Here is a 21,998-nt window from a genome sequence, read left to right as displayed (position 1 = left end):
CTAGGTCATAGAACTTTAGTTATATCATATGATACAGTATAGGTCTTTAATTTTTTTTTTTTTGGTGATTGCCTATATATAGAGCTACTACAATAAAAAGTTTCATAGTTTATTTCAACTGTTTACGCTATTTTCAATGCCTGTAAAGTGAATGTAATTTATCATATTTTTCGAAAAAAGTTATATTTTAACAGGCTGCTGCAAGTGTTTAACTTTTAATACATAATTTTGCTTTTTATCACAGATGGTTACCCAAAGTTGACAAAAGTAAGAAAATATTTGCACTGCCTATTTGTAGATATTGAACTGTAGTATATTGAAGTTTCCAAAAACTTATTCAATATTGCAATTTTTAGCAACTTTGGGGTACAATAACTCAAAAACTGTTTGAAATCAGCTGTAAACACCTGCAAAAATAGAATATTTGAGTAAAAAACTATTAATGTACAAATTTTCAGGTAATCAGCTATTTTATTTAGAAAGCTATGGTCTGTCAAAAATCAAAAAAAATCTACTGTAAGCTCCATATACTAAAACTTTTCTAATTTTGGTCGATATTGATTCGATCATAACTTTTAAATGATTTAGCCAATCAAGATGAAATTTTCAGGATTGTGTTTTTTTCATAAAATCTGTGAGTGATCAAAATTTGAAGCAAACCTGAGGTGGTATTCTGGGACACTTTTTAAAAACTAGGTGATTTCATATGAAATAACCTTCCACCTTTTTCACCTCCTTGCGCAGTTTTTATATTTAACTGTAATCATTTTTTTCGTTGCCATACTTTTTCTGCCTTTCCGTTAAATAGATTATTTGATTGAAAGACATCAAAATTACTATGGCTTCTGATGCTAATGTCAATTCTCAATTAAACTCTTCTTTCACTTGTGATTCAGACAACATTTTCATCATAGACTTACAAAAGTATTCTCCAAAACTCTATTCAACTTCCAATAACTTTCAGGATACCGCAAGGTTCTATCCTTGCTTCTGTATTGTTTCTTAACTACAATAACAATTTTTCTGACAATTTTTTATCTAAAGTGGCTCTATTTGCTGACAACTAAACTTTACACTCTTGTTTTGACAAAAAGTCTTAACTTCTTGATTACTTAGAAAAAGCAGCCGATTTTAAATCTGATATCTCTTACGTAACAGCTTGGGGCTTGCAGTGGCTTGTGTAAGTCCAAAGAAACTCAAATCACAATTTTATTGACATTTCTATATTGACAAGTAACAACCCCTTCTCTCTCAGAAAAGGTCCAAAAGCACATTGTAATTATTGTTGAACAAGCATTTTTTGTTAAGCTTTAGTCATTCTCCCATCTTTATTTGGTTGCATCTCTTTCTTTTTTCTACAAATACAATCATGGTTGCTGCTCAAATGAGGTATTATCTCTAGTTGGATCAACCAAAACTCATTCTTGCTTGGCTTGTCATGCTATAAAAATTTTTATTTGTCTAGTTATTTTCCTAGCACATCAACAAAACCTCAAAAACTCTCACCCATCTCTATGTTTTCCTTACTTATACAACCTACAACTTTATAAGTTTTTAGGTAAACATTTTTATGTTCTTTAACCCTATCCTTTGTTTTCAAGTAACTTATAATTTAATAGTGGTTGCTTGTAACCACAGCTATTTAAAAAACAGGCCTATTACACGAGCAACAAAACTTGAAAACTGGAGGCCAATTAGTGAAAATTTAATTTAGACTTAATTTTGATTTAAAAAATATTTTCTAATTTGCTAACTAAAGGCATACTTATTTTATATTTATTGAAGTGAAAAAAATATTACAAAATTTCAATGAAACATAATTTATTCAAAAGATATTTAAAATATAAATTTTAAATAACAAAAATAACAAAATATTATTTAAAATATAAATTTTAAATAACAAAAATAACAAAAGTTTTAATTCAATCACTCAGTTTTAAAATTTTTTGAGCTGGCAACTTGTAAGAGTGTGAGTGTTCAGCTTTGAATAATTATCTAAAAAAATATTTGACACAATTTTAAAACTTTTCATACACATATTATTCTTAAAATAATCCAAAAAATATAAATTTTTGATTGATTCTAAGTACTAAGATAAGGAATGCAAACAAACTGGCTAAGTCAGATGCAGTGCAATAAAAAGTACACAACAAAGGAAAGTAAATTGACTTAAAATGTCAGTTGGCTTTGTCAAATCACCTCTAAGTCTTTGAGATAAGCACCATTACAATGTGAATATGCATCAGTGTCAAGATCTTCATAACTGATCTTAAATTGAAGGTAACCGGCAATATATACTAAAGCCATTTTAACAGCATCAGTTAAACTAGACTCTAATATTTTCAAGGAATCAAATATTTCACTTTCCTTTTGCGTTAGTTGCCTCTGACAGTTTATGCAAGTATGACCAACATGAAACTCATGAAAGTCTGAATCATATTGTAAAAGTAGTTTTGAGCGCTCAATTTTAGTTTTTTCTAAAACTTGTTGAACCGAAATAAAGTAAGCACCACCAGCACCTTGACAAAACTTACTAAATGTTTTTTTCAATAGGGTCAGATGTAAAGTCACCAAGTTTTACAAATTCGTGAGATGTACTTAACAAATATTTTGTTAACTCAACTATTCCTTTTAGGGTATGGACTATTGCTTTAGATGTTTTAACAGTCAGTGTTTTAATTCTTTTTTTTTCCATTATGACAATCCATATCTTCACAGATTTGTAATAATGAAAATATCTGCTACAGACGAAGATCATCTGGTGATTCAATGACAGAGCGCAATGGGTCTCTTAACCTTTTATTATCACCCAGTTTGTGAACATTAATACTTGTCCATGCATCTATAAACTTTTTTAGAAATATAACAGTTCCTTTAATATTGGTTTGGTCTATTTTAGGATGTGTTGATAAAGCAGAAAGTGTTTTATCACAAAAAACTCTCAAACACAAAGAAACATTTTGTCACTAAACAGGTTTTGAATCTGTATTTAAATGTGAAAGAGTCACAAGTGTCTTACTTTTTAAGTTGTAAAGGTTCTTAAGGTCATCCCACCTTGCAATTAAATTATCATCATTGTACTTAAACTGAATTTCTTGAGTTTTTTCAGTAATCCAATTATTTCTTATGTTTTTTCATATATGAACATAATCGTAAAGTAAAAAAATGATATTTTTTGTCAGCCATGGTTTCTCTTTAAAAGTTTCAAAGAGAGAGAAAAACTTTACATTGACTTTACTATTGTCACATATAATTGCAACACAGCTTCCATTTGCATTTGAAATTGATCCAAGTATAGAATCAACTACTTCATACTGAAAATCTGAATCAAAACAACATACTGGAATCATGCATATTATAAAAGTTGGTCCACCAAAAAGACATTTAATCATAACAGCTAATATTGTTTTTCCTAATTTGTCCCGTTGATTAACAGATTTCCCAAAAAGTTCTCCACTGTGATAAGTTAATGAAGCTTTAACATATACTTCATCAACTATTAAAATGCACTGCCGTTGTCAGTTAGTAAGTTTGCAAAAAACATGCAAAATAAATTCATCATTGTTTAATTTTGAAGCTTTAGATGTTAATTTTTGTAGAGTAGAAACACTGGGAAGCTGATAATCATTTCGAATTAGCTTACAAAGTGCTCTTGAAACATAAAAATATTCAAAAGCTCAAACAATAGTGTTTGAAGAATATATTGTATTACCAACACTTAAAATTTTCATAGAAGATAAACTTTCTATAACTTGTTTTTTTATCAATAACTCAATATTAGTCAAATATCTTATAGCTTCAAGCAAATTTGACCATTTGTAGAAAATAGTAACATGATTTTTAGACAAACTTGTTACATAACATAAGCATCCACAATGATACGTCTGATTTTAAATTAGAAGAAAGATTTAGTATGAACCTATAAATATTCAGATAACAAAAATCTGTAACAATTAATTTTTTTTTTATATATATATACATAACAATTTAAAGAAAGCTTATCTTACTTTGGTAAACCACAGTAAAATTCAGTAGATTGAAAACAAATCTTTTCAGCACATTTGTAGACAACTATACACTTTAATAAATCTTTTAGTATTTTTTTTTTTTTTTTTTGGTAATTAATAACTAAGTCATCAAAATTCAAAGAGTCCATGGCTTTGAACGTCTCAAGTTGATCAGCTTGTACATTTCTTACACCAGTTGATGAAGTTGTAACTCTTGATTTTGGAGGAGCAGTTGGTACAAGGCTGGACTTAACACAATCAAAAATAGAAGGCAGAGATGATGGTCTTTCCTTACCATAAACATTAATTTTTTTTTTAATTTATAGGCCAGAACATACATAATGTTCAGAACATACAACAGTTTATTTGCTATCAGGAATATTGCTTCTTGGAATAGCTGATAGCCACTTCCTTACGTTCTTCTGGATCTTTTGGTAATCTGTAAACAGCACTATTTTATCTGTTAAACAATTAATAGAGCAACTCGCAACACAACACTCTAAAGGCATAAGTCTCAAGAAATATTTTTTCTTTTTCTAATTTTAAGCAACTATATTAACTTTTGCAAATTTTTCTGAGTTAATTGGCCTCCAGTTATTTTTACAGTTTGCACGATTAATAGGTCTGTGTTTCAGATAGCTGTGCTTGTAACCTTGTTGGAAGTGAATAAGTTAAAGAAAATATATAAATATATGCCAGTATTTAATAAATAGTAGTGTCCATAAATTTATAACATATAAAGTATTATAATTTTTTTTAAGTGGCTGATGTAGAATACAGAATGTCAGTTGGTCATTTAACAATGGAAAACTCAAGGGTGACAATATTCAATCTCAACAGGAGAGCACATGTATATATATATATATATATATATATATATATATATATATATATATATATATATATATATATATATATATATATATATATATATATATACATACATACATACTGATTCACTCTCAACAAAGCTGTAAGCAACCACTAGTAAGTTGGGAGTTACTAGAGAAAAAGATTAGAGTTATAGAGCAAGGAAATGGTTGAGAGAAGACTTAAAAAGTTAAAGGCTGTATGAGTCAGGAAAACATGAAGATTGGAGAGAGTTCCACAGGGTTGAAGTGCTGAGAAAAAAACAAGACTAATAAAAGTTTTTGGAGCATGCAGGGGCAGATACAGTAAAAGAATGAGACTTTGATGAATGACGAGTCAAGTGAGAATGAGTTTTAGTTGATGGAACTAGAGATAATAGCTCCTTTGAGCAGCAACCACAGTAGTACTTGCAGAAAAGAGAAAGAGATGCAACTTTACGACGATGGAAAAGATGCTCAAGCTTAGCAGATAGACCGGGTCCAACTACATTTACAATGTGTTTTTGGACCTTGTCTAGAAGAAAAAGAGCATCATTAGAAGAACCAGCCTAAACATGACAACAGTATTCCATACAGGGACGAATAAGAGATTTGTAGAGGTAGAGAATGGAATCAGGAGAGAAAAAATTGCAAGCACGATAAAGAGAAGCAACCTTAGCAGATGCTAATTTAGCAATCGATTGTATATATGGTTTCCATGAAAAGTCAGAAGTAAATGATAATCCAAGAAGGAATAAAGAAGAGGATTCAGTGAGTGAATTTTTTTTTTTTTAAAACATCTTCACTTCCAACAAGGCTGCAAGCAGCCACTAATTAAATTTGGAAGTTACTGAAAGAAAAAGATGAAGATTGTAGAGCAAGATAACGATTGATGGACGACTTAAAGGATTGCAAATTATATGAATCAGGAAAGCAAGATGAAGGAAGCGAATTCCAAAGAGCTGATGTTAGAGGAAAAAAACTAGACGAATAAGCGCTTTTGGAGCATTTGCCATTCATTAACTGTTGAATGAAGCCATTTGCCATTCATTAACTGCTGAATGAAGAAATGTAGTTTTATATAATAAGTTGTTATTATTATTGTTAAATAATCTATGAATATTAAACTTATATATATATATATATATATATATATATATATATATATATATATATATATATATATATATATATATATATATATATATATATATATATATATATAGATCTATAGTTTGTTGTCTTTGGGAAGAGCGGAAGGAAAAAAGTGATTCTTCCGCCAACACATACGTCACTTTTAACTACTTTTGACTTTCACCCAACATTTGCGTGTTGGACGAAAGTAAAAACCATTAATTTAATTACAAATAAATCGTTTTTAAAAAAAACCACAAAAACGCAAATTTAATTGACCAGAATATTTTAAAAACATTCTGAATGTTTTTAACAATATAAACAATGTTTTTATTTTTATTTTTTTTATTAAAATGTTTTTATTTTTAATGTTTTTAATAAAATGTTTTTACTTTTATTTTTTTTTACTGTAAATCATGCGCGGAGTGTTGCTACATCGACTATCTTATAGCCTGACTCGCAAGGGAGTGCTGCTACATTGACTGACAAATAGCCTGACCCGCAAGGGAGTGCTGCTACATCGACTGACAAATAGCCTGACCCACATGGGAGTGCTGCCACATCTACTATCTTTTAGCCTGACCCGCAAGGGAGTGTTGCTACAACGACTGAGGGTTTGGTTGGGGCGGGCAGTCTATCAATTCATAAAATAAAAAAAATCCGGTCTTGCATTTTAATTTTTACTTTTTGTCAACAAAATATGAAAAAAACTTTCGTACAACATCTACGAGTTGTATATATATATATATATAAATATATATATATATATATATATATATATATATATATATATATATATATATATATATATATATATATATATATATATATATATATATATATATATATCAGGTTTGGACAGGAATGGTGTGCGATCAAGCGCTTTTGCTGACCATGCAAATGATTTTATTTTTTGACAACCTGACCATGACTGTTTAGATGATTTTTAAACATTTTAGAAATGCGCTGAAAAAAGAAACGCTTGCTAAATTTAAACTAAAAAGAAAAAAATAATAAAAAAAGAAAACAATTCCTTATTAAAAAGAAAATATATAAGCTAGGGTGCATCCAACGCCCCATACATTCAAAAATTGATCTGTCCCTATTCTTAAAACTTTCTATTGGTTCTCACAAGACACCCTGTTAAATTTTTTCAAAATTGAATGAGATTTAGGGGGGCCACCTCAAGTCTGAAACTTGCAAGAAGACCCTAAACAGAAGGAAAAAAAGTTTTTCAAAAGTATGTCATGTTGGGTCTCAAAAGAAGCGAAACTTTATAAAAATTTCAAAAATAGTTATCATTTTTTTGTTAAAAATACCTTGAAAAGTTTTTTTTAATTTTTTGTTAAAAAATAATAATTTTTATGCAATAAAACTTAGAATAATAATTCTTGTGTAAAATTTTGTTATTTTTGAAATTTTTATAAATTTTTGCTTCTTTTGAGACCCAACATGACATACTTTTGAAAAACTTTTATTCCTTCTGTTTAGGGTCTTGTTGCAAGTTTCAGACTTGACAAATCTCATTCAATTTTGAAAAAATTTAACAGGGTGTCTTGTGAGAACCAATAGAAAGTTTTAAGAATAGGGACAGATCAATTTTTGAATGTATGGGGCGTTGGATGCACCCTAATATAAGCACTAAAATAAAACTCAAAATCGAAGTGAAATTACTTTTTGTTAAATTTTGAATTGCACTTGAAATAAATTAATTTAAAACCTATCTTTTGAAACATTTTACAAATTACTTCTAATGATTCTTTAATGAATAAACAAATTTTATTTAAATTATTAAAAAGTGTTACATATATTATTTTTAAATTGTATAAACACTTATTTTTTTCAAAAAGTTGCAAAAAAAAAAATTGTTTTAAAAATGTCTGAGTCTTTTTAAGCTAGTATTTTTCAATCATTTCATGCTCTGATTAATTAGTCAAGTTATAAAAAAAGTTTAAAAAAATTCTTTTTAAAAAAAAGAAACAAAAAAAAATTAAGCAATTAAATCATACCATTGCAGCAGAAGATTTAGTTTAACTTATTCGTAATTTAAGTAAGGGTCATTCCAGTTCAATTCAATTTATGCTAGACACCTTGCTATATCAGATTTTGATGATTTTTGGTATAGAAACTAAAATTAATGAAAAAAACTTCACTCCAAATTTTAGTGTCTGACTTCTTACAGCTTTCAGAATCATATCTTTTAGGTATCTCAAGATATACTTCTTTTTGTACAGGGCATCAAAAAAGTTATAAAAAGTGTAACACTCTTTTGAAATTTAATTTTTATAGAGAAACTTTAATTTCTTAGTGTTTTAGGTATCATTTTCGAGTTCCTCTTCCTAATAAATAGTTAGGTACGAATTTTCACCACTATTGAGCAAGTATTTGATAAGTCAAAGCTAACTGAGTTATGTAATTAGCTTATAAAATAAATGGCACTGAATAAAATAATTAAAAAAGAGATTGGGACTGATTATTGATATCTCTGAAACGGTAAAGAATCAGACATTAAAATTTGGAGTGAAGTTTTCTTTCATTAATATGAGTTTGTATTACGAAAATCATCAAAATCTGAGATGGCCTGGTGCCAAAAATGTTTTTTTGGGGTTGATTTGACACGGAATGTACCATAACTTAAAGAATTATCTTTCAAAAGATTTTTTGAAAGACATGCAAAAATAGTTTCAAACGTTTAAATTTATCATAAAAAATACATAGCAAAAACATAAAAAAAAATTTGAATATAACATTATTAATATAACCTACATAAAAAAATTTAAATATAATATTATTTACTAATTTACACAAAATGCGTTTATCTTAAACATTCACTATAAATAATTTTTTATTTTATTTTAAGCCTTCGCGTAAAATAAAAACTTTAGAAAAGATCAACAATTAAAAGTTATTCATAAAGTAGCAATTTTTTAAATAGCATTTAAATTGTTAAAACATCAAAATCATTGTGGTCAAATTTTAAAGAAAAAAAATTATAAGCATGGTCAGTTAAAGTGTGCAATCCACGCCGTTTCTGTCCAAGCCTGATATATACATATATACATAATAAATAAATCAAAACTTTTTAAATAATAACCGAGGGCAAACAAAAAAAACATGCCAAATACAAACAATCTTTTAAACAGCACGACTACAAGATGAAAAATTTAGGTTTTTAATCAGAAATCTGAATATCTATTTGCACTTATTACTAATTATACATTTTAAAAAAACACACCCCTTAGTTACATTCTGTGCATAGAATGATAATTCATGGTGCTTCTTTTATTAGGTATTTTAAGTATCCTCCAATAGGTTTTTTGTCTGAGAGTGCTATTGAAGCTAGAAACAAGGAAAACAATACTGCACGAATTGGCCATGCACGCCTAACTTTCTTGGTATAAAACACTAGGGATACAGCTGATTATTTGTTAATGACATCTAATATACCTCTATTTCAAAAAAATAACAAAATGGATAAATATAGGCAAAACAGTTTAAAAAAGCAAAATGACAGTTCTTCTGATAACTGCTTAAAATAAAAAGAGTGCTGAGCATTTTTTTGAATGTTATGCTATTGTTAATAGTTTTTATGCTATTGTAAATAGTAATTGTTATTTTATTTTACTTTTATTTTTTTTGATAAAGAAGTCATGATTATAATGACTATAATAATATTGTTTATAATAACATTTAAAAGTTTTGTTGCTTTTTGTTTTTAAAAAAAATTTAGGAAATAATTTAATAAATTTTAACTAGTAATCAACTAGGAAGTTTGTTAAAATAGAACTTTGAAGAACTTTGTAAGAAATCATAGAGGGAAGAATCAGATGATAGCACATTTATTTATAATTTTAATCAAGTTTATATTCAATGATATTGTTTAGTATTAAATCTTGTTTATGATATAGTTTGTAAAATTCTATAAAATATCAGTGCTTACTGTTTTTAGAATAAAATTATCCGGACTAATTCCGGTCAGGAATTAGTTTAGATGAACCGAAAAAGAATACAATAAACTAATTTTTTACAAAAACCAAATATTTTTCTATACATATAGAAATATAAACAAAAGTTCGATGTCTTGTAAAAAAAAAAGTTTAATATGTTAAATGCTTTTATATTTATAAGGCTACTTCCTCATTTTGTATTAGAGCAACGCATAGTGCAACACTAGGAAATAAATATTGGTCCTTTCATTGACAGTGATAACACAATGGAAAAGAACAATAAAAACATCTATTAAATATTGTATCAAAAAAATCCCTCGCTCTCTTCCTTATGAAGATTTAAATAAGCAAACTACTTACTTTAAAAAATTCAATGGGATTTATATTTAAGATTTGGATCATGGACAAAAATTTGTGGAGATTTTTTGTTGCAAGTTAGGTCATGGACGCGAAAATAAATGAATTAATTTTTGTGAATTTGAACTAAAAAAATAAAAAGTATGCCAAAAATTAATCCAGCATTAATTAATACACTGGTTGTAAAAAATTGCTCATCATCTTTATTTTCGATTACAAAACTTTCAAAAAATACTTAGCCTGTTAATTATAATTTTTTTCTTTCTCAAAACAATAAAAAAGTGAAACACCTTTAAGAAAAACTCTTTTCAATCAAATTTTGAGTTTAAAATAAAAATTTGCAGTAATTACTTTTTATCACTTTTTTATAAAAATTTATATCTATGGTTCCACACTTGCCCATTTTGAACAAATTTTCATGTTACATTTTAATTGAAATGACATTATGGAAAAAAATGACATGGAATAATTGAAAAATTTTTTTACAACCAGATAATAACCAGATAACGCTAATTTAGGATTAGTTAAACAACATGATAAGGACCTAAAGCACAACCTTTTATAATGAATTGAAAACTGATCAGCTGTATATAAAAAGGTCAATAAATGAAATTCATCAAATGTTAAACTTTACAACATTTACCCTATATTATTAGTCAATTTACAGCAAAAAATTTTATCAACCAAGATATCAAGACTGAATGTTCCTGGTTGTTCCATGCTCAACTTGTTTTACTGTTCATAAAGGCTTGTCAGAGTTCAAGGGGTTTACAGAACAATGAAAAAAATTGAATTAACTTATTACATGTACATGTAATTAGTTGATGATGCAACATCTTTTGATGTTTGAGCTAACTTCAAGACATTTTTTGTAAATCCCTCAAAACTAGTTTGTTCCCCTATATATATACATATAAAATCATGTATGGAGTTGCTATTAAACCCTAAACTCTTGTTTTTTTGGTGGCTATATAGTAAACTTGTTTAATTATTTTTCTTTCTATAACCTCAAAAACTTTGTCAAGTCACTCTCTAATGTGTGATTCAGTACAACCTGTTTCAACCTTTTTAGTGGTAGTAGTATTGCAATAAAAATAATGATCTTGTTGTTATAACAACGGTTAAAAAGGAATACTACTGCCTAAATACAACACTTGTCCTGATCTGAAACACGGAGAAATACCAAAAAGGGTATTCAGTCGTAAAAAATTGCTACAACTCCTCCATATACTTTAATTATAAAAGAGCTTATGGAAATCTATAAATATTAAAAGGTGGAAACATGGGCATTAAACAAATTTTTTTTTTAATGCCCATGTTTCCACCTTTTAATATTTATATATTTTTGCTTTTTTGAAAAATTAAAATAAAGTGACAATAAACAACTTATTTCAAATAACGATGATAGCTGAAACTATGTTAAATTAACAGCAGCAAGCAATACATATCTATTTTTCTTAAAAATAAATGTTAACTAATAAATGGTATATTGTTATATATGTACGGGTGTGTTTGTGTTTGTGTGTGTGTGCGTGTGTGTTTGAGTGTGTACGTATAACAATGTATCAGGTTTAATAAATGAATTATTATATTGTTTTATAATATCAAATAGCTCTACCTGGAATAGGAGAATAGTAAATCACATCCTGTAAATTACTTTTTAACGTAGAATCGTTTAAGAATAATAGCAATTTTCTGTAGTGAGATACATCTTCACATTTCGTTTCCATGTTTTTAGTCTGGTCGCTACATGTAAAAAAAAAGGAAAACTAAACATTTTGAGTGGACATTCTAATTTTTGTATAGACTTGTTCCATATAACTTAAGGAGTTTAAAAATTTTTACGTGCCGCTCGGAAACTGCTTATAACTTTAGAGACAAAAATAGATGCAACTTTTTGAAAAGATTTCAAGTACTCTTTGGTGCCTAATAGACGACCCCCCCCCCCCTCTCCGCTAATTAATTTTTCAAAAATTTTCCATCCAGAACAATCTTATTCCGACCCCCCCGGCTATTAAATTTTAGAAAAAATTCCATCCAAGACAAGACAATTTTTTATATAAATTTTCTTTTTCACTACTTACTTACGTTACGTAATATCATTCATTCAAAAAACTTTGTTTTAAACCAGTAAATCAAAAAAAAATTCTTTTTTCAAATCCATGCTTTATGCAAGCAGAATTCTATTGGGCCTAGAAATTCTTTTTTTGTTATCTTTTGAAGAAGGAAAAATTACTGTTTTTTTTTTTTTTAAATTTAAAAATTACTGTTTTTACTAAATTTTTGTTTTTTAACTTAATAACTTAGTACTTATAACTTAATAACTTAATAACTTAACTTAATAACTAAAGACTTAAAAAACAATAGGTTTTGAATCGCTGCGCTTTAATGTCTTCGAAACTGCAAATAATTTGCAAATCAATGATTTTTGTGACGTAATACGCAATTCATATCAAATAAATAAAATGTATGGGGAAATACAAATTAAATTTTTGTTAACTTAATTAACTTTTTTGGTCAAATTTTTCCATTTCCTTGTATTGTCATCGAAAATGATAAAGTGTGCAAAATTTGAGCAAAATTGGTTGAGAAAAAAGCTTTCAAAAATTGATTTCAAATTTTGTGGCACACAAACATATCGTCCCCTCAGTATTATCTACAAATTTTTTTTTTTTTTGCAAAAACCAATTTTTATTGTTTAAAAAAGTATAATGTATTATTTCCACTTATCAATAAATTATTACCTTCTCTGCTTCGTCAAGATTTATTCAATTTGACTTTGTTCTAATTACAATTTTACGTATTTTGTTAGTTTTATCTTATTCTATTTCACTTTTTTAAAACATTTTAGTATTAGTTTATTTTTTTATACATTTATAAATTTTATACATTTATACATTTTAGTATTAGTATTATTTAGTTCTAATGCCCAAATCTGCAAATCAATGTTGTAGCGCAAGTCAAGTGACTTTTTATTTTGATATTTTCAAAATGTCGTCAAGTAAGTTTATTGGTTTAGTTACAAAAGAAACAGTTGACTTTGAATTACTTAATACCGACTCGTAAGTAGTTTCTATTACTATGGTAATTTTAAAATTTGAAAATAAAAAGGAAAATTTTATTTTTCCGATAATTGGATTCCATTTTATGTTCTTTTAACGATAAAATAGTCAACTATTATATCGTGCATTATCAACTATTATATAAATATCGTGCATTAAAGGGTTAAAATAACTTAAGACTAGCTCTCATACACAGTACTAGTAGTTAACTAACTATAAATCTATATGTATAACTATATATATATAACTATATGTATAACTATATATATTGTGCCTTTAAATAACTATATATATATTGTGCAAAGTCTTTAAGTAAGACTAAATTCTTTATATTATTTATTTCCTAACTGTAAAAAAATAACTTATATTACCCTGCTAATTAGGATGCTTATGAAATTCCAATTGTCATTATTTTTGATTTTTTTTTAATATTATGTTGTTTTTAAATGTAGCTAAAGTTTATACTTTTTATTTCTACAGTGTCGATTCAAGTTTCCACAATAAGCTACTACATACGGATTTAGAAATAGTTGTGCCAATAGAGCAACTCTCGACAAAAAAAAAAGTTGGACGTAAAAGAACCAGAAATCCAGATAGCTGGAATTGCAATGTCAATAAAAAAAGGCGTCAAGCTGGCCAGGAGTATAAAAGCAGGAATAAAGTGATAAGAAGAAATAGAGAGATCAATAATGAGAAGGACTGTACTAACTGTAAATTTAAATGCCACATTTATTTTCCGCAAGAGCAACGGGAGTTACTATTTAACAAATTTTGGGGACTCAATGATGACCTCAAAGCACACTTTTATAGTGAAAATACAACACGTATTGTGAAAAAAACTAAACGAACACTTGCAATTTCATCGAGGCGGCAATACTCATTTGCCTACTTTTTTCACCTGGCAGGGATTCCCATCAGAGTTTGCAAACCTTTCTTTTTAAACACTCTTGACATAAGCCAACAAAGAATTTCATATTTTTATAAACATTTCCAAACAGATACAAACACGCCTACCCCAAGAAAACAAGGTAAACATACAAAAAAGAAAATTCCTGACGCGGCCAGAGATGGCGTTAGGAAACACATATATAGTATTCCGGTTATAGACTCGCACTATTGCCGTGCTAATACAAATAGAAAATACTTTGAGTCTGAATTGTCTATTAGTCGACTGTATGAGCTTTACCAAGACTTTTGTCAGCAAAAACGATTTCAACCGGCTAAAAAGCACTTATACTCTGAAATTTTTTTAACTGAGTTCAATATTTCTTTCCAGCAAAGAAAAAAAGATAGGTGTGATAAGTGTGAAATTTTTAAAATCAAAAGTGCTGAAGGTATTTTAAGTGATTGTGAACGGGCTCAGCATCTAAGTCATATTGAACAAAAAGAAGATGCACGCGAAGAGCGCAAAAAAGACAGACAGTCAGGACATCCTGTTCTCTGTTTTGATTTACAAAATGTTTTAACAGTTCCCAAGGCTGAGATATCCAACTTTATTTATCTTAGGAAGCTGTCTGTTTATAACATGACAGCACATCTTTCTTTAGATAAAGATGTTTATTGTTGTATCTGGTCTGAAAGCCAATCTGGCAGAGCCGGAAATGATTTGGCATCTGCAATCCTACGAATTTTAGAATCTGTGCTTACCACCCATCCACAACTTAAGAACCTCATTTTATGGTTAGATTCTTGCGTTCCGCAAAATAGAAACAGTATTATGAGCACGGCAATAAAGCATTTTTTAAATGCTCATCCTGATGTTGAATCTATCACTCAAAAGTTTTCTGCAAGCGGACATGGCTGTGTTCAAGAGGTTGATGCGGTTCATAGCAGCATTGATTAAAAATTAAAAAAAACTGAGGTATACAGTCCACTGGGTCTGATCAGAATACTAAAGTCTGTTAGGCGACAGAAACCTTTCAATATCCTGCAGATGAAAGATGTTGATTTTTTAAATATTCAAGCTGGAGCTGAAAGGTATAACTTTACCAAAGTGCCCTTTACTCAAGTAAAGCAATTAAAATACTATTCCAATCATCCTTTTACTGTTTCATTTAAAACAAAACATGCAGACGGCTTCACCTCAGTTTTTGCAGGTGCCCAATCATTAAGAAAAAAGAAATCTACAGCATATCCCATAACTGCACCAAAACTGTCAATTCAGACCAAAAAAAGCCACTTACTTTCAAAAGAAAAGAATGAAGATATTAAAAAAATGATGCCCTACATGCCTGAGATTGATAGAAATTATATGGCAACTCTTTGTGTTTAGTAATTCATGTGCATCTCCCATGTACTTTTCTTAATTATTTTTATGTCTTAATATAATTGTTTCATGAAAAAAAAAATGTTTTACTTGAACACAACCAAATAATGTCTAAAACAGGGGTGGATCCAGGTCATTGTACTAGGGGGGAGGGGGTTATATGACCAAAAAAAATGATTTTTTCAGCTAAAACCACTGTTTTATTTGATCATTTTTCTAACTAAGTTCAATAATTCTTTCCGGCAAAGAAAAAAAGATAGGGGTAATTAGTGTAAATTTTTTAAAATCAAAAGTGCTGAAGGTACTTTAAATGATTATGAACGGGCTCAGCATCTAAGTCATATTGAACAAAAATAAGATGCACGCGAAGAGCGTAAAAAATGCTTATAAATTAGTTTACTAATAAATATATTAAATGTGTATATAACTAACTATTTTTTGCCAAAAATTCAAATGTTGCAAAATAATATTTTGTATTTTTTTTTTTTTTTTAATTTCTATCAATAATATTTTGAAGATTGATAATTCTTAAGATGAGGGGGGGGGGGAGGGGGATACTCCCATCTTTGTATCCGTCCTTGGTAAGAAATACATTCAAAACATTCACCAAATAAGACATTTGTGCATGTTTGGACAAACTATAATTAAAAAAACCCAAAGAAATTGACATAGAACATTATACAATTTTTGTATTTTGTAAAGTTTGTCAGTAATTTGTTCTATCTCAAAAGTCAAAAATCATTTTTTTAAACACTAAATACACAATAATTTTCTAAAAATGGTTTATAAGGGTATTATATATTGACCTTGACAATTTTATAATAACAAAATTTGGTGCAAAGTTTATTTTGAACATTTTTAGGGCTTTTGAAAATTCAAATGCCTTTTTTTCAAAACCATAGTTTAGCGACATAGAACAAGATAATACTGAGGGGACGATATATATATAGAAAGTAACCTTATATAAAGCATGAAAAAAAAAGAACGTTCTATTTTCTTCTTTCTATCGTTACGTCATTATTCATTAAAAAAGAAATTTTCTTCTTTCTATCGTCACGTCATATCATTTTCAGTACTTATTTACTTGTATGCGTTGTAATATCAGACCTCTGGACTTCTGTTGATATTTCTTCTTTGGACTTTAGTACTTCTTTATTATATATTTACTTATTTTCAGACACTAATATATATGTTAATAATTAACAAAAACATTACTTAGTTATTGCTATGTTTTATTGCTTATTTGCTACGTATTTAAAAAAGCTTGAAATTTTCTAACCCCTTCCTCCCCCCCTCCCGCCTATTCCAGCCCCCCTGCTTATTAAGTTTTAGTGATATTTCCAACCCCCCCTCCCCGCTTATTCTAGCCCCCCTTCTATTAGGCACCAAAGAGTAGGTTGTGTCTAGATCGGTTCGGTGCACGGCTATCTTTATAACTAAGGGGTCGTCCATAAAGTACGTACGCTCATAGGGGGGAGGGGGAGGTCTTCAAAAAGCGTACGAAAGCGTATGGGAGGGGGGGGGGAGGGTTCAATTTAAAAGTACGTACTTCGATTTTCTAATTTATCACAATTAACCAGCTAATCAATAGAAAAGTTACATTCTGACTAAAGGTTCTAGTTTGCCAACATAAAAAGATGTATGGTATATGGAGTAGAGGGTATAGTTTTCCTCTATGCACACACATGTATGGGCGCCCACAGAATTTTTTGATGTTCCAGATAGGACACTTTCACACATCGTGCAAACTCATAACTTAAGTTTGTTTATACCTATGCCAAATGGGGAGGCCTTGCAAAATATCGGGATGGCGGAGGCCTGTGAACAAAAAGCCTTAAAACGCTTACCCTCCCGACCCCCAAAATGAGAGGGGTGTAAATTTTGCATGGTCATAACTTTTTTATAACTTACAATATTTTTCTACAAAAATTAAAATCTGTCGATAAATTTTAATTTAGTTTTAGATGTTAAAATTAAAAATTTTGCAACATATTTCCCTCACGTTTGGGCTGGGAAGGAGGGAGGCAAACGCTTTAGGGCTTATTGTTCCCATGATTCCGCCATCCAAATTTTTTGCAAGGCCACCTCATCTGGCATATTAACAAACTTAAGTTTGCACGATGTGTGAAAGTGTTCTATCTGGAACATCAAAAAATCCTGAGGGGGCACATGCACGCATACCACCATCTTATATACTGGCCCTGAGGGCCGTGGTTGATGGGACGGAGTCACCCCCAAAAAAAACGTGTCAATGGCGTCTCAAAATCTTCCAAATTTGACCGCTAGGTTTTGCTAAAATAAAAAGCTTCTTTAATTAGCAAAAGGGCACAAAATTTGCTGTTGCCCTCTCCCACTGGGTTTTACCCTTTGTTTTCAATATTACTGATCTCACGTAAGACTCGTTTTTAACTTACTAAAGAGGGGTGCCTGAAAAAAACGTCCAACTTAAGTATAGTTTATTTACATTTGATTCGTTATTAAAACAAAAAAAAAGTTTACTCAACCTAATTGGGTATCGATCCTGGTTCTCCGTCGACGTTGTCCTCCGCATTAACCTCTCGCCCAAATACACACTTACGGTATATGTGTTTTTAATTTATTTTAATTATTATTTGTTTATATACTTGAAAACGTTCTATAAAATGCGCAAACAAAGAGCTTTGGGGTCGTATAAAGTATCTAAGGTGGTACCCTCCGTCTTTTTTTTTTTTAAATAAACTTTTTTATTGAGAAAAAAAAATAAAGGAGGGGTGGGTGGGGATATTCGAGGAGGGATGGGGGGGTATTTGAGAAACGTACGGACTTTAAGGGGGGGTGGGGACAGAAATTTACGCACGGCAACAGGTGGAGGGGGGGTCAAATTTCAGAATTTTTAAATTAATCTAATATCTTTTGCGAATATATTATCTACTAATCTCATTTTATTTTTTGTCTTCCTTGTACATTCCTTCTAGACTAGTATTGTTTCTCAATGAATGTATTATAAACCAACTGTTTTTAATTTAAAATAACTTTATTTAATTATGCATTTTATCTATTTTGTATCAAAATTATCTAATCTAGTTTCGCTAATAAAACATTTACTTCACAGATTAAACTTATTTATTGTTAAGTTAGGATTATTAAACTTGTTTTTTACTTGAATAATGTTAAACCTGTGTTTTCTCATTCAAAAGAATTTATTACAAACGTTTATTTAATATGATACATAAATCAGCTGTATTATTCAATGGCCCCTAGTTTATCGGACATTTTGTACGTTTACACGGCCTGTTAGTATAAAGATAGCCATGGTTCGGTGTCTTTAAAGCGAAACTTTTAAGAGCGAAAATTTTAAAAGCGAAGGTCGGGAAAGCGAAAAAGTTTAAAGCAAATGGAATGGGTTAAGCGAAAAAAAAAATTTAATAACATTGGTAACATTACTTTTATATAAATGAGTTAATATTTAAAAAGGAAAACGCATTAGACGGGTTGGAATTGTTTTGAATTTGTCCGTTGATGTACGCATGCGCAAATTCTTGGCAGTCAAAACAAATCGTTGTTGGTTAATTTTTTTCTGGATTTCGATGGAAACTTCTAAAGATGTGGTCAAAATCTTTGTATTTTAGCATGTTAAACGGTAGTGATCAATTAGATTACAAGAAGAAATTAACATTAACAAACAAGGAAACGTTACCGGACCAGTATCCAATCGATAAACGATCGAACTGAAGCCAATAAGACTGCTGTTACTAGTAAACTGTATCAATGGAACCAAATAAAGAGAAAGGCTGAAGCATCATCATTGCAAAATATATCCTTTAATAGACCAAAATGTAATGATTTACCATGTGAAATAAGATCAGCCAAAAGTACTGTAAAAATTATTCCATCAATGCAGAAATTGATGGAATAATTTGGGTCTAGATAAAGTTCAAGAACAACCAAAGGTTATGCCTAAAGCAGCGTATTTTAATTACGTATTGTCTTAGAAAAATACTGACGGTATATTGATATATGATGAGACAGAAGAAAATCTATGACCAGAACCTTTAACAAGTCTGTTTGATTGATTGAAGCAATTAATTTAGATGATTCTGTTTTAATAGAGATGTTTTTTAAAATACAAAAAATACAAATTAACTTACACCTCGAGTTCATTTGATTTTTTTATCTGAAATTACTAAACTGTAGAGTTTATCCATTACATTCAAAATTCACAGAACAGGGAGAATTACAGCCTCTAATTTTTATGAAGTTATGCATTTCAAATATAACAACTCGAGTAAGTCATTGCTTAATAAGCTAATGTGTTATACGAAAGCACATAACACACCTTCCTTAACTTATGGCAAAGAAATGGAATGTAACACTATGAAACCATTATGAAAGAAAAACACAAAAACTTCCAATTGACAACTTCAGACCTTCACATTTTATACAATAAACCATACTTAGGAGCTTCACCTGACTCTATAGTAAGCTGTTCTTGCCATACTGCCGGTTTGCTAGAAATAAACTGTCCATTCAATTATCGAAATGGTTTAGTGAATTGGGAAACAGATAAAAATTTCCCTATTGATTCATTTGAAAACATGAAGAAAAATCATAAATATTATGCACAAGTGCAGGGTTAACTATATGTTCTAAATAAAGAACATTGTGATTTTTTTGTTTGGGCTTCAAATCATTATTTATTAGTTCGAGTTACAAGAGACTTAAAGTTTATTGATGAAATGATGCCTTTGCTCCGGAAATTATTCATTGAGTGTTTACCTCCTGAAGTTGTTACATACAAAAATGATTTATGTTTAGACAATAAACAAAAGTACTACTGTATTTATAAAAGACCCTGTTTTGAACCAATGATAGCATGTGATAAACCAGGTTGTAAAGTTGAGTGGTTTCATTATTCTTGTGTGAAAATTACACAAGCTCCAGTTGGTTCCTGGATATGCAACAGTTGCTTAAAATAAAATTATGTTTAATAGGGTTCTTCTTTCTGCACGATTATTTTGTAATGTATTTCAGCTTATAAAAAACGTTTATTTTCATAGCCACATATTGTTAAAAATATGATTTGGTATTTAATTTTGCCTTTGAAATGATTTTTTTAAAGATTTAGACATTTATTTATCAATTCTTTTATGAAGCTTCAAATATTTTCCTTTTTTTCCATTAAACTTTGTTTTTTGTTTTAAAACTTTTTTTTTGAAAGACCTTGGTTTAAAAGGCTTGATTTAAGGATATTTTGGTATATGAGTTAAAGTTACTTATGATATTTCATGCTAGTTCTCATAAAAAAGTTTTGTAAAATATTTCCTTGTCAAAATAACGTTAACAAAATCGAAGTAATTTTTTTTATATTGATTGTGTCTACAATGAGATGTGTCTTTTTTGTGCTAATCTTGTTATTTTTTAAAATATTTTTGAAGATTTCTTTTTTTGTGTGTGGCTAAATGTCAGATTTTGTGTAGTTGCAATAATTTATTTGACCAGTAAAAATGTACTAAAGATAACAAAATACACAAAGCTCTGTTGTTAACAAATAATTATTGACTTTGTTTTATCAAGATCTTACTTAATTGCCGTCATTTATTTTTTATTTTAAGTTGCTCGGACTAAAATACAATTTATCTTTATGCGGCAATAACATTAGTTTCTGCAAGTTCTGATATACTCCTGTCTTATAATAAGATGTTATAGTTACATAACAAGGTTTGAAAACTACCCTTTTATTCCTGATAGATTTACGCTTACAACAAATACATTCAATAGCCTACTGTAAATTTGCTTAATTTCTTATTGATTATGTTTTGCTGGGGAAAAAATCACTACTGTTTAACATGGTAAAATACAAAGATTTTGACCACATCTTTAGAAGTTTAATACGAAGTCCAGCAAAAAATTACCCCTTAACGATTTGTTTTGACTGTCAAGAATTTGCGCATGCGTACATCAACGGACAAACTCAAAACAATTCCAACCCGTCTATTGACTATTTATATTAAAATTGCTAATTTTCAAAGGTCATATTCTAGACAAGAATAAGTGGACAGAAGACTAGGTATTTTTATAGAATTAGAGAAATCAATTAAAAGCATCGAACTCTCCATGGGGTTTTGACTAATTTAAATTTAATCATCATTTAGGAGAGGAATAATTATTAATAAAGACTGGATTTTTGTGTGTGTGTGTGTCATCTTAAAGGTATTACAAATGAAGTGAGTCAATTTCAAAAATAAGTTCATAAAGTTTATACTTTATAGAAGATAGAATAAGGCGAAATTGAATGGTTTAGAATTTTGCTCCAAAACAAAGTGTAAAAGTTGAGATACCAATGATAAGAAGTGAAGTTTTTAGTTGTCTCCACACAAAAAATTTAGTTAGTTAGGAGT

General features: G+C 29.1%; 1 long non-coding RNA gene across 2 annotated transcripts in view; it reads right to left on the bottom strand.

Moving 5' to 3' along the window:
• Positions 1-12,270, bottom strand: part of LOC136088920 (uncharacterized) — a 29,851-nt gene extending 17,581 nt beyond the window's left edge. Inside the window, exons 1-2 of one of the 2 annotated variants that reach the window (XR_010642638.1) lie at positions 12,143-12,270; positions 11,912-12,039 (exon numbers count right to left, since the gene is read on the bottom strand). This is a non-coding gene — a long non-coding RNA (uncharacterized LOC136088920). Of the gene's footprint in view, positions 1-11,911; positions 12,040-12,138 lie in introns of both variants that reach the window. The other variant, XR_010642639.1, reaches the window with a different exon arrangement.
• Between the last annotated feature and the right edge of the window lie 9,728 nt (positions 12,271-21,998).

Source organism: Hydra vulgaris, chromosome 12, assembly GCF_038396675.1.
Source record: "Hydra vulgaris chromosome 12, alternate assembly HydraT2T_AEP".
Taxonomy (NCBI): Eukaryota; Metazoa; Cnidaria; class Hydrozoa; order Anthoathecata; family Hydridae; genus Hydra; species Hydra vulgaris.
The sequence above is the reverse complement of the archived record's forward strand: the minus strand, read 5'-3'. Positions and strand labels throughout refer to the sequence as shown.